The sequence below is a fragment of the Sciurus carolinensis genome, chromosome 9 (genome assembly GCF_902686445.1).
Source record: "Sciurus carolinensis chromosome 9, mSciCar1.2, whole genome shotgun sequence".
In the NCBI taxonomy this organism is placed as follows: domain Eukaryota; kingdom Metazoa; phylum Chordata; class Mammalia; order Rodentia; family Sciuridae; genus Sciurus; species Sciurus carolinensis.
The window spans coordinates 122,018,110-122,030,448 of record NC_062221.1 but is presented as its reverse complement, the minus strand read 5'-3'; the positions used below and the strand labels follow the sequence as shown (position 1 = coordinate 122,030,448).

At 35.2% G+C, this 12,339-nt stretch overlaps 1 pseudogene; it reads left to right on the top strand.

The window, feature by feature from the left end:
• Positions 1 to 4,596: 4,596 nt before the first annotated feature.
• Positions 4,597 to 4,799, top strand: LOC124993744 (mitochondrial import receptor subunit TOM7 homolog; annotated as a pseudogene).
• Positions 4,800 to 12,339: the final 7,540 nt, after the last annotated feature.

Genomic DNA, 12,339 nt, shown 5'->3' with positions numbered 1-12,339 from the left:
GGTTCCACAATCTAGCTATTGTGATTTGAACTGCTATAAACATTAATGTGGCTGTGTTACTATAGTATACTGATTTTAAGTCTTTTGCGTATAAACTGAGGGGTGGGATAACTGGGTCAAAATGTGAGTCTATTCCAAGTTTTCTGAATAGAGTGGCTGCACTGATTTGCAAGGTTGGTTCAACATCCAGAAATAAATAAACATAATTCATCACATCAATAGACTTAAATAATCATATGATTATTTCGATAGATGCTGAAAAAGCATTTGATAAAATACAGCACTCCTTCATGCTCAAAACACTAGAAAAATAAGGGATCGTAGGAACATACCACAATATTGTAAAGGTTATGTATGCTAAACCCACAGTCAACATCATTCTAAATGGAGAAAAACTGAAAGCATTCTCTTTAAAAAATGGAATGAGGCAGGGATGCCTTCTTTCCCCATTTCTATTCAACATCGTCCTTGAAACACTAACCAAAGCAATCAGACAAACCAAAGAAATTAAAGGGACACCAATAGGAAAAGAAGCACACAAGCTATCTTTATTTGCCAAAGACATGATTCTGTATTTAGAAGATTAAGTCACTTTTTAAAAGGAGATGAATAACACAAATTATTAGAAATATTTTTTAAAGAACAAAAAATCCTAATATGAAACCATCTAAAACTCAATCTCATTAAATGTACCTTGGGCTTTAGTATGAAGAAAAATGTACTTACTAAATAAGAATATATATCAAGAAGTTAGGGATTCATATGAAAAATTTTTTTAGGGTATAAAAGCAAATATTTAAAAATCACAATTATAAGGTATTGATTTAAAAGGGATATAGCCCTTATGGAAAATTTGTAGTTTTGCTTTAAAAATGGTAAAATCTCTACTGCTGTGTAGAAATTCTAGGGTAGCAGTCAGTTCACTGCAGTTTAAAGATAGAAAATCTATTAGATTTTAGCAGAATTTGAGTCTGGGTTCCACCTCCTACTTGGTGAGTCACTGTCTAATTCTGAATTTCAGCTATAAGATGGAAATTATCAGACCATTCGCATAGGGTTTGCTCTAAATGACATCACAAGAATTGCAGGTGTCAAAGCCAGGACAAATCCTTCCTGTCATTGAGTTTTTCCATTGCTATTGTCAGTTGTGTTTCCTTTTGAAACATTTCTCCCATTTGTTATAAAGTGTAATGCTTTTTTGTAGCTAATTTCTGACATCATTTTTAAATTATTCATACATTATATTAAGCATATGATGGTGATATATAGCTGGTTTTATTGAATACATCATAAGAAAGAAGAAAATAAAAATATGGTTTATGAGCGGCAACTTTGTCCTCCTTATCCTTGTTTGAAGTTGACTAAAGAGCTGACAAAGCCATAGCATAGGTTGCAGCTTTGTTGACAACAGTTGTAATTATACTGGACAGTGCTTTCTAACTTGGGTTCACGGAAGAATCTGATGAGATTTTTATAGAATCTGGGACAGACATGCTATAAGGTTTCTACTAGGTCACTATCATAGGCTAAATTGGGTCCTTCCCTAAATCATATGTAGAAGTCCTAATCCCCATTACTCATAATGTGCCCATATTAGGAGATGATGCTTTTCATGGTAAAATGTGCTTACATTATTAGGCCCTGGAACATTATGACTGTGAAATTACAAGAAGAAGAGTTTTAGACACAGACAACATGCAGAACAAGGGTGACCAGACCAGAAAACAGCCATTACCAGCAAAGAGAAAGAGCTCAGAAGAAATCAATCATGTTAAGACCTTGATCTTTACTTCTAAGCTCCAAAAGAATTTTCTGATGTCTAAGTCAAATGGTCTGTGGCATTTATTATGTCAGCCTTAAAAACTAAAACAATAACCAAATTCGTTACTATAATGAATTTAAATTTATATTACATTTGATTTCAGGGAAGAAAGACATTGAAACATTATCAAAGAAATGTTAAAAAAGGGTTAAAGTGGAATCAGAATGGAAAATGATAATGAACAATTAATGTCATAGTAAAAATACAAATATTTTTGGTGCATAGAACTTGTGAAAAAAAATTTAAGCAAGCAAAATTTATATCTTGCTCAAAAATATTAATTTTGCAAAGGAGGAAAAATTGAAATAATGCAGAGAATTGTTAAAGAAAGAGCCATATTCATCAATTAAATGATGGTGACCTTAATATACATATATCCCTGGAACTTGGTCTTATTTGTTCATCTTAATCCCTCAGCTCTCCTCACTTAAAAATAAATGTGTGTTTTTAGAAATTTTTGTATTTAATTTTTAGAAAATAGGTTATCAATATACAACTTTCTGCATTTATGTATATCACACATGAGAGTTATTTTTATACTAAATTTTTAAAAAGTATCTTGGAACCCTGACTTAAGGATATATTCTTATTTTCAGCTATTTATTCTACAAGCCCGTTTACTCTTTTTTATCTCTTTGGTACAGTTTTTATTAGTTTTATTTTTTAACTTGCTTTATCATGCTTTAATCTGCTAACGTTTTGTTCAATTTTTCCCATATTTCCTATATTATTTCATAGACAAGGAACATATAACATAAGCACACATAGTGATGTTTGCCTGATGATGGAATACAGGATACAACTGCTCCTCTGTAACTCCAGGATTCAGGATCATGAAATAGGCTAATTGGATCCCAAACATCAAAGAGATTCAGGTAAATAGGGGTCAAATTCAACAAACTAGAAACTCCTAACATGGGACAGACTCTCAGTGGCAGTTCGAAGATTCCTGGTTCACTTGTACAGATAGAACTTGTTTTATCACATAGCCGTTTGACAAACTGTGCAATTTCTTAAACCCCAAGGGGCTATAATTTCTTTGGTTCCAGGGGAGACACTAGAAGCCCAGAGATGACTCAGGCAGTAGACCAAACAGGGATCCGATGGGATGGGGTCAGATGGCTGAAGCATTAATAAGGGTTCTGTAACCTTATGAATGCTGTGGTCCACAACGTTCTTGTTCATATTTTGTGATACTTTTGAGGAAGTACAATCTAAACAGGAATCATGTCTTTACTTGCATCTATTAAAATACAGATTGCTTAATGATTGGGACATATTCTGAGAAATGCATTATTTCATCATTGGGCAAACATCATAATGTATGCTTACACAAATCTAGATGGGATTGCTTACTGTACACCTAGACTACTATGGTGTGTGTGTCTATGTGTGCATGTGTGCATGAAAGATTAAATCAAGCACAAGAGAAAAACGATACAATCAAGAGACTATATGAACTTGAGATGTGTGAGGCCACCGCAGGTGTAACATGGCATTCTATTTTATGGTAAAGTTTTTTTTTTTTTTTTTTTTAAATAAACAAAAGCAGTACCTTATAAGTAATGATAAAAAATAAGATAATGATAAAATGTGTGGTATGGGAATTACATAAGCCACTGAGAGAGTACTTTATTAGCATTATTATTATGTATCCCATATGGTTATATGTTCTATGCTGTGCTATGATTGGCAATAGTAGGTTTGTTTCAATCAACAACATGAAAATTGAAAATCGTGTTAGTAATGTGCTAAGCTGTAATGTTATGATGACTGTAACATCAGTAGGTATTAGGGGATTTAAAGTTCCCTTATAATCTTCTGGGACTGCTGTCACTTATGCAGTCTTTATTGATTGCAATATCGTCACACAGCATGTGACTATACTCAGCACATGGAAAAACTTAGTGAAGTTTGTGCTGTTCCACATTCTAAATTAACGTAACTTCTTGGAGGAAATTTCTGACTTTCTCACCCATGCACTTCGGTCCATGCTATCACCTTACCTCTTCTGACTACCCACATTCTCATGTTCACTCATGACTCCGTCTCCACATGGCTCCATTGGAGGTAAAGGGTACAATTTGCTTTCTCTTTTGATCATTTTTCCCCAAAAGAGGAAAACTTCAAGGCTTTGCATTTTTGCTTTAATCTCATTTTTCTAATTTGGTAGGATCAAATCCTATCTGTGCAGTTCGCAGAGAACTCCTGGATAGGTGAGGGACACAGGGGACCCAATAACCAAAGTCATAGTAGGCTTTTATAAGTAAGGGGGAAAAATAACTAGAATCCCCATTTTTTTTAAAAAAAAATTGTGATTTATCACCTGCTTATTTCATTCTTGACATATCCATTATTATCTCCATCTTGCGGTTGCTTTATTTTCTTAGATTATCTCAATTTGAATGGAACACATTCATTTTGAGCATATAACTATCTAGATGATATATTTCCAAATCAAACAAAATCTTTTTTATAAGAAATGAACATTAATGACTTATGAAATTTTCTTAGGGAAGCCAATTTGTAGAATTCTACTTTCTCTAATTTCTTTCTCTCTTTTCACAGTCCCATTCTCTTTACCCCACAGAGGTCTGATTTTTTTCTACAGCATTTAGTGTCAGATATTAACCTTCTTTTTAAGTTTATTTTGTTGTTCAAAGTTTAATGTTTCTTTCAAATAGAGTATAAACTCTGTAAGGCAAATATATGTCCTATTCTTTCATGTTTTTAAGTGTCTAGTAACTTCTACTTATGAAGTACTTATAGAATAAATGGATCCACAGACAGAGTCACTATGGTGGGGATCCATATTGAGCAAAGAAGCTAAACAGAGACTCCAGCAACTCTTCAAGGGTGGCGATTTGTCATCCTTTGCAGCTTTGAAGAGGAATCTCTTATGATTTACCTGGAATTTAAAAGGGGTGCGAATCCTGGAATGCCTGAACCAACAGTTTTGAGACTACTTTGGGGATGAACTGTTTGGTCGCCCGGATTTGGAAACAGTCATTGAACAGAGACAACTTGGAAGGTGTATACTCTGGCTGGGATAAGCAATGGGACATCATTCAGACAGTCACCAATTGGATGACACAGGGCTCTTACTTCTCAGATGCATCTGTGGCAGAGTGGACCATCTACTGACTTATTTATGATGGACTGTATAAAAATAAATATTTTTAACAATGAAAATAAAAGTAAATGAATCAATGCCATTTTAGCTGTCTCCATGATTTCTTCGAGCTGTAAGAGTTTTATAGTATTAATTATGACAGTAATACCTAATATTTACTAATTACTTACTACATGAAAACCATATATGGCAACCATATATTATGCATTGACCAATTTAATCCCCAACCAAGTTTTATAAACTAGATACTATTATTATAATTTCAATAATATATGTGCACAAGTTGAAATTTAGTGAATTAAGATATTTTCCAGAATCACACAACAGGTAATAAAGGTAGTGTGGAGACCCATGTATCGCAAACCCCAAGGCCCTTAAACATTTTTCTACACTTTTACAATTTATCCTTTTGTGTACCAAGTGGAAAGTCTGTAACTTTCTGTATTAGTTTCTTGGGGCTGTCATAACAGAATCACAAGCTAGTTGGCTTAAATCAAAGAAAATATATTGTGTTACAGTACTGGAGGCTAGAAGTTTGAAATCCTGGTGTCTGTACAGAAGATGCCTTCTGAGAACTGAGGAAGAACATGTTCGAGTTTGCTAACTTCCTGTCCTCTCCTAGACCCTGGGATGGTCGGCAAGCCTTTGCGCTCTTTTCAATAAATTCATCACTCCAATTTCCTAATGTCTCTGTGTCTGCAATTATTAACACCAGTTATATTAGATTCGACACCATCCTATTTCATCTTAATCTGATTAACTCATCAAAGATGCTATGTCCAAATAAGTTCACCTTCTCAGGTATTAGGATAGGTATCTTTTATTTTGCTCTTTTTTTTTTTTTTTTTTAAGACTATCTCAAATGTTGATGGGGGCATGGTCAGGGCAGGATGCACAATTTAACCCTCAACACTTTCCAAACTATAAATTGTACTCATCATACCACTTATTCTATCATTTCAAAAGATTGAAAAAAAAAAAACAATTATGTGAACCATATCACATTAGAATCTCTAGCACCTTGGTTACGGTACAGTTGGTGTGTTTAAATATTGGCTCAATCAAATGCAAGGAACTTTGGCTTCCTGGAAGTGTTTGTACAGAGACTGCACAACTAACAACAGGGATGGGATCCACTGTCTGTGTATTTGGCTATCTGAACCTGATCTACCTATGTTAGGGGTCTTTGATTCTTTGTTCCCTCAGGGTGAGGGTTCCTAATTGTGTTTCTTACCAAGTAATTGCCAAGGTAGAGCTAGCGCTATACCCAACTTAAGCCAAGTAACTCCAGTTACCTCTTTTATATATTAATTACTAGGTGAATTTTGTTTTAGGGAAATGTTCGAAATAAAAAATACAGTGGTAACTGTTTTAGTCAGCTTTTTTTGCTCTAACCAAATGACCAGACAAGAGCAATGTAGAGGAAGAATATTTGGTGCTCATGTTTAGAAGTCTCAGTTCATAAATGACCAACCACATTGCTTTTGGTCCAAGGGAGGTAGAATATCAAGGTGGGGGGACTCAGGACATGGTGAGAAGGAAGCAGAGAGAGAGAGAGAGAGATCTATTTACCAGTGACCTATCTCTCCCAGTCAAATCCTATCTGCTTCAGTTACCACCCAGTTTATCCCTATTAGGGAATCAATCCACTGCCATAATCTAATCATTTCACCTCTGAACTTCCCGCATTGTTTCAGACATGAGTTTTTGTGAGATACCTCACATCTAAACCACAACAATAACTCAGGTTTTTGTGCTCATGTTATAAGAAGGACTGGATATATAATATAAAAAAATGTATGTGAAAATTCATCTCTTTCTTAAACACGTAGCAGCTCAAAGCGTGGCTACTGTACTGAACCTCCACTCTTTACTGGAGCAGCTCTATATGACCTCCGGCATTTGGTAATTGGTCTGATAAGTACATTCTTCTCTACTCACATTAGTAAGAAAAAATCAAAAGCAGTTGCAGTTTCTGTAGGAATACAGTAGTTCATTTTTTTTTTTTTTTTTTTTTTTTTTGGTCTTTCTCCAGGGGTTTGTTAACTCTCCTTTTCTTTTTCAAAGTATAACCCAAAGGGAATTTTTACATCTTGAGATTCTGTGGAACATGTGATCGACCCTGTTGATTACATTTAGTTAATTGAATGTTTCGAGTAGGAATTAATGTGTACTCTAAACGCCTAATAATACACACATTCCAGAACATTGGAGACAAAATATGTGAAGTTTCGAAGTGAGATTTTAGGGAATCTTGGTATTTCAGAATATGACAAACCTTTGTTTTCTAAAAAAAAAAAATAGTAAATTTTTTCTCTTTATCTTCTTCCAGTAATGAAGAGCCCTAATACCTGAGTTTGGAAAGAAGTAAACACTACATCTGGTAACTGTTCTCATCCCTTAATTGTGAGTTAGATGGCTACCTGTTTTAAGTACAGACTGTAGTGAAAGTTCCTGGACTGATTAAGCTGTGACACATCAGAACCAACAGATAAGGATCTCATACAGTCTATGACAAGTCCCAGTAGAAGAGACAAAATTGGGAGGGACATTTACAGTTCTGGAGCAAAGTTATGCATCTACAATGTAAACTATTCACCATTTGAGAAGTGGTTCCCAATATGAAACCATCCCTTAGAGAAGACCAAACATAAGACACCAAGTAAGTGTGACACCTGAAAGTCCCACTGAATCATATTGTTTTGGATAGCAGGGTATAAAAGTGATGCATTGTATTATGGGTTCATGATTGGGCCTAAAAGCCTCCAAAACATACAAGTAAATAACACATACAGTGGTTTAGATTGCAATGGTAGTGTATGTTTTCATGTATGCCTTTCATTTTCTCACGTCAATGACTTGCCAGAGGTCCCTATGACTAATGAGTGAAGAATAAACAACAAACACAAAACTAAGGTATGGTACATATTATCAACTGCATCTGTTTTGGTCATGAATATAGTAGATCTGACACACTATAGACCTCTCGTGGTATGGCTAAAAGGTGGGTGAAGGAAATCCTCTCAGAATGGAGTTGGAACACTGGTAGAGTTTGAATATGAAAGTCACTTCCTGCAAAATAATAATAATAAATATAAAAAAGCATGTGTTAATGACTTGGGCAAGTGTCTGTAGCACAATTCTGAGGTGGTCCAATCTTTAGGAAGTGGGGGTCCAGTCATAGGAAATTAGGTCACTGGGGAAACTGTTCTTAAAAGGAACATTTGAATGCTGGCCTCTTCTCTTTCTCTTTCCTTTTGCCTCCTGGCCACTATTAGGTGAACAAGCCTTTATGCTACATGCTCTCACCTAATATACTGTGTTTGCCCAGGTCCAAAGTGACAGGACCATATCACTATGGACATAAACCTCTAAAATGATATGGGAAAAAAAAAAAAAGCCTGCCTTATTTTTATGTTGATTTTCTCAGGTATTTTGTCACAGTATTGGAAAGCTGACTAACATCTTTGGTTACTTCATATGGATGGAAAAACAGACAAGAGTTCTGATATTTAAAAATACCAGAAAATGGCAAGTATCTTGTCTGATTTGTTCAAGAATCTGGAAAAAGCCAGATTAGAAAATTTGAGGTAAGACAGTCTAAGGAAGAAGTAAGTGAGTGAATGAGCATGGGCATGAAGCACACGGAGTTTAATGTATCACAAAAATACTCACCAGATCTCATCTACCAAATTAAGTGGATAGAATGATCCATTCTGGAAATTGATCTATGGAACAAAACAGTTGCAATGACATGAAGAGAGAACAAAAAGACCCAACAACATAGGATATATGCTACCAAAGGTAATCCAATTATATCACTACTAAATCCCCAACTGTTAGCAGAAAATAATAACCTTTAACCCCTTACATGGAATCACTTTGAGAGTTAACCATGTAGTCACTTGGGGTTTATTGCACTGGATCCCTTTTACCAGGTAGGAGTTGTGATTGCAGTGACATTGGGATTGGTTCCTATTTCGGATATGGGTTTCATTTCTCTTTATGCACCCTACAGTAGCAACACCATTTGAAGATTTCTGCAATATTTTACCTATTGGCACATTATCCTGCATATAATTTTCTTGATCCCTGGGGTCATTTTATAATAAATGTCTTACTGTATTGCTTGTCAACAAGAGGAGGGTGGTCCTATTGGGCATGGTGGCACACACTTGTAATCCCAGAAGCTTAGAAAGCTGAAACAGGAAGATTACAAGTCCAACGCCACTCTCAGAATCTTAGCAAGGCCCTATGCAACTTAGTGAGACCCTGTCTCCAAATTAAAGAAAAAGTAAAACAAAACAAAGGAACTGGTAAAGTAGCTCAGTTTTAAAGTCTCTGGTTAAATCTTCAATAAAAAAAAAAAAAAATGAGAGAGAGAGAGAGAGAGAGAGAGAGAGAGAGAGAGAAAGAAATTGGTCCTCAGAGAAAAAGGATGGTCTTTTATAGGAATAACTCTACATTTGATTTCTTCTCAGTTACAACAACCTATGAGATTGGGCACTGTCTTTTAAAGTATAAAAAATAAACTAAATCAACTACCAGTGTCAGAGAATATATAAGATATGGGCATAGGGTTATTCTCTTTCATTGTCTTTTTCTAACCACCTGTTTATAAAATTACCACTTTTTTAGACTTTTCCCAATTATTTTCTTCAGGAAACACTGTAAGATATCATTAAATGTGAAATGCCTTCTGGTTATTTTGGCTTTTTTTTTTTTTTTCAGTAGAACAGTGAAAAATGAAGGAATCTATGCAGGTAATTAACCCATAATACATAGGATGTTATCAGTACACATCAGGTGCTGTGAAAAAATTATCAGAACAACCATAGTAATCAGATAATGGACACAGTCATAACCTGAGCAGTTCTCCTTTGATGGACCTAGTCTACCTCCAAAAGTTGAATAACCAACACTAAGCAGTTGCTGGCAAGAAATGAGGAAAATCTACACTGGAGTGTGGGGGGAGAAGATAAGGGATATCAACAATTGTCTCAGATTAGCTTCTACAGTAGGGACTGTAGCTTTCCAATCATCATTTTGTATTAATTTTCATAGATTAAAGCTCACTGTCATCTTGAAAGAGAGGTTGTCACTTGGTTGAAGTACAAGTGATAACAATCACCCAACCCACAAAAGTAAAAAGTTAGTAATATTGGAATGCCACTTGACATACCTTCATCTTCTTCTATTCAGTTACAGCAAATATGTCCAAGCTGGCTCCAAAGCTTTGGGCAACCTGAGTCAACACTGTACTTCTTGCTCTCTTTCTGAGTGATTCTCCAAGGAGGGTTTATTATGAGATATCAGTGGAGACATACACAGGAGCTTATGAAAACTGAAACTACAGAGAAGTTAATTTCAATTGAGTCATCATTGACCAATGGGAAATGATTGTTGGTGTATGCATATTTCCCTCTGTTTGTGCCCAGATGGCAGTTTGGAGGCATGAGTCATAAGTCTTCTCAGAACATCTTTCAGGATCAAACACCAGTTGCAAACTTAATAACTCATCCTGTTATTGAATTTCCCCTGTTTCTCATTTACTTCCTCCTATCCAACTTCCCTGTTACCAGAGGTAATTTGTCAATTAAACCACCTGCCCCAAAGCATTTGTTTCAAGTTTTGACTTCTGTGAAACATAAACCAGACATACCTGGGTCTATTAATATATTTTCGTGGGAAAAAAAAAAAACACTATTCAGGAGGGGAGAATATAGGTAATTCCCATAATGGAAGTGTTTGTTCAATTAAAAGTACATGGAAATACTGACACCCACCGATATCTTTGAATACACCTGATTTGAAAATAGAACATTTGCAGATGTAACTAAGTTAGGGGTCTCAAGGTATCATTGGATTAAGTTTGGGATCTATATCTAATGAATGGTATTCTTATAAGAAAATGGAGATATTTGAGACATAGACACAAAGAAGAGACCCAAACATAGGAGAAGACCCTGGGTAGGCATAGACAGAATGGGAGAAATGCATTCACGAACTAAGAAATATCAAGGATTTCCAGCAGCCACTAGAAGCTAAGAGAGATACATTACATAGATTCTCCTTGAGATCATTTAGAAGGAAAGAACTTTGACAACTTTTGGATTTTATATTTCTGGCCTCTCTAGTTATGAAAACATGTATGTATGCTGTTTTAAGCCACCAAGTTTATAGTATTTGCTCTGGCTGTCCTAGGAAACTTGTGTACTTACCAGATCCAAACACATGTTCAGTTCCCATTATTTTCAGATATCAATGTTAAATATTGATTCAGTGACATAATAGAGAGCTATGCATACAAATGATGTGAAATAGTAGATATTCTGTCTTATGATATTTTAATGGTATTTTTTATGAAGTCAGAGATTGCTAATAGCTGTGATGAGAGTTAATTTCAATCTCAAAAAATCAACAGTTGAGAGGGAGACAACAAGCCATTTCTTTAGGACTGAATTTCTAACACTAATTTGCTTCAACCAAACTCTGACTAGATAGAGTTTGTGACTGAAGACCCAAGCAATGCCTCCTTAACTTCTCCTGAAACTAAGAGTTATGCATTTACTTGTCCAGAAGAGGAAGAAGAGGATGAGTTCAACTGTTACATTTTCTTGTGGTGCTGGGGATCAAACCCAAAACCTCGTATGGTAGGGATAGAGAGACCAAGAACCTGGTCTGAAGACAAAAGCTTTGCCTGACCCTATGTTTCACATGGACACAGAAAGAAGAAATTTAGAAATAGCTTTGAATTCCTTAAGATGTACTAACCATATCTGATAGTACAAAGGGTCAAATTAATGTGTCCAACTTTGAAATATCATTTTCTGAGAAATGGAATATTAGAAAAAGACCCCAGAAATAAATCTTTCACTCAGGGCATAGGAGTAGTGGGAAGAAAGCAGAAGAATGTGTCTACTTTCCTGCATATAATAGCATTAAGTGCATTGACACAGCATGGTTCTACGTATTTGGTGAGTTTCCTCTTGGTCTGTATGAATTCTGTCTGTGCTTGAGTTCATCTTTCCTGGAATGCCTGGCAATCTTGTAAGCTGAAAAATGTATCTAAAATCATTTATCAAATGATCAGAGATGGAGTTAACAGGATTTCTAGCTGAGGATAGTTAAATTGGTTCACTGAATTATTTATATACATACCTTGTTTCATAAGTACTAATAATTAAACAAGATCTTCCCAGCTTTACAAAGAGCACACAATCATTCATGTGACCATGACCTACTGTAATAAAAGATGCATTCTTCCCAATATCTACAACAGAAATATTTCGACCTTCTTAAAAAAATCATTTAAACTTGAGACAGTTTTACTTGTAGAACTCTTTGGATTATATTCAAAATTTACTTAGAACAAATAAAAATA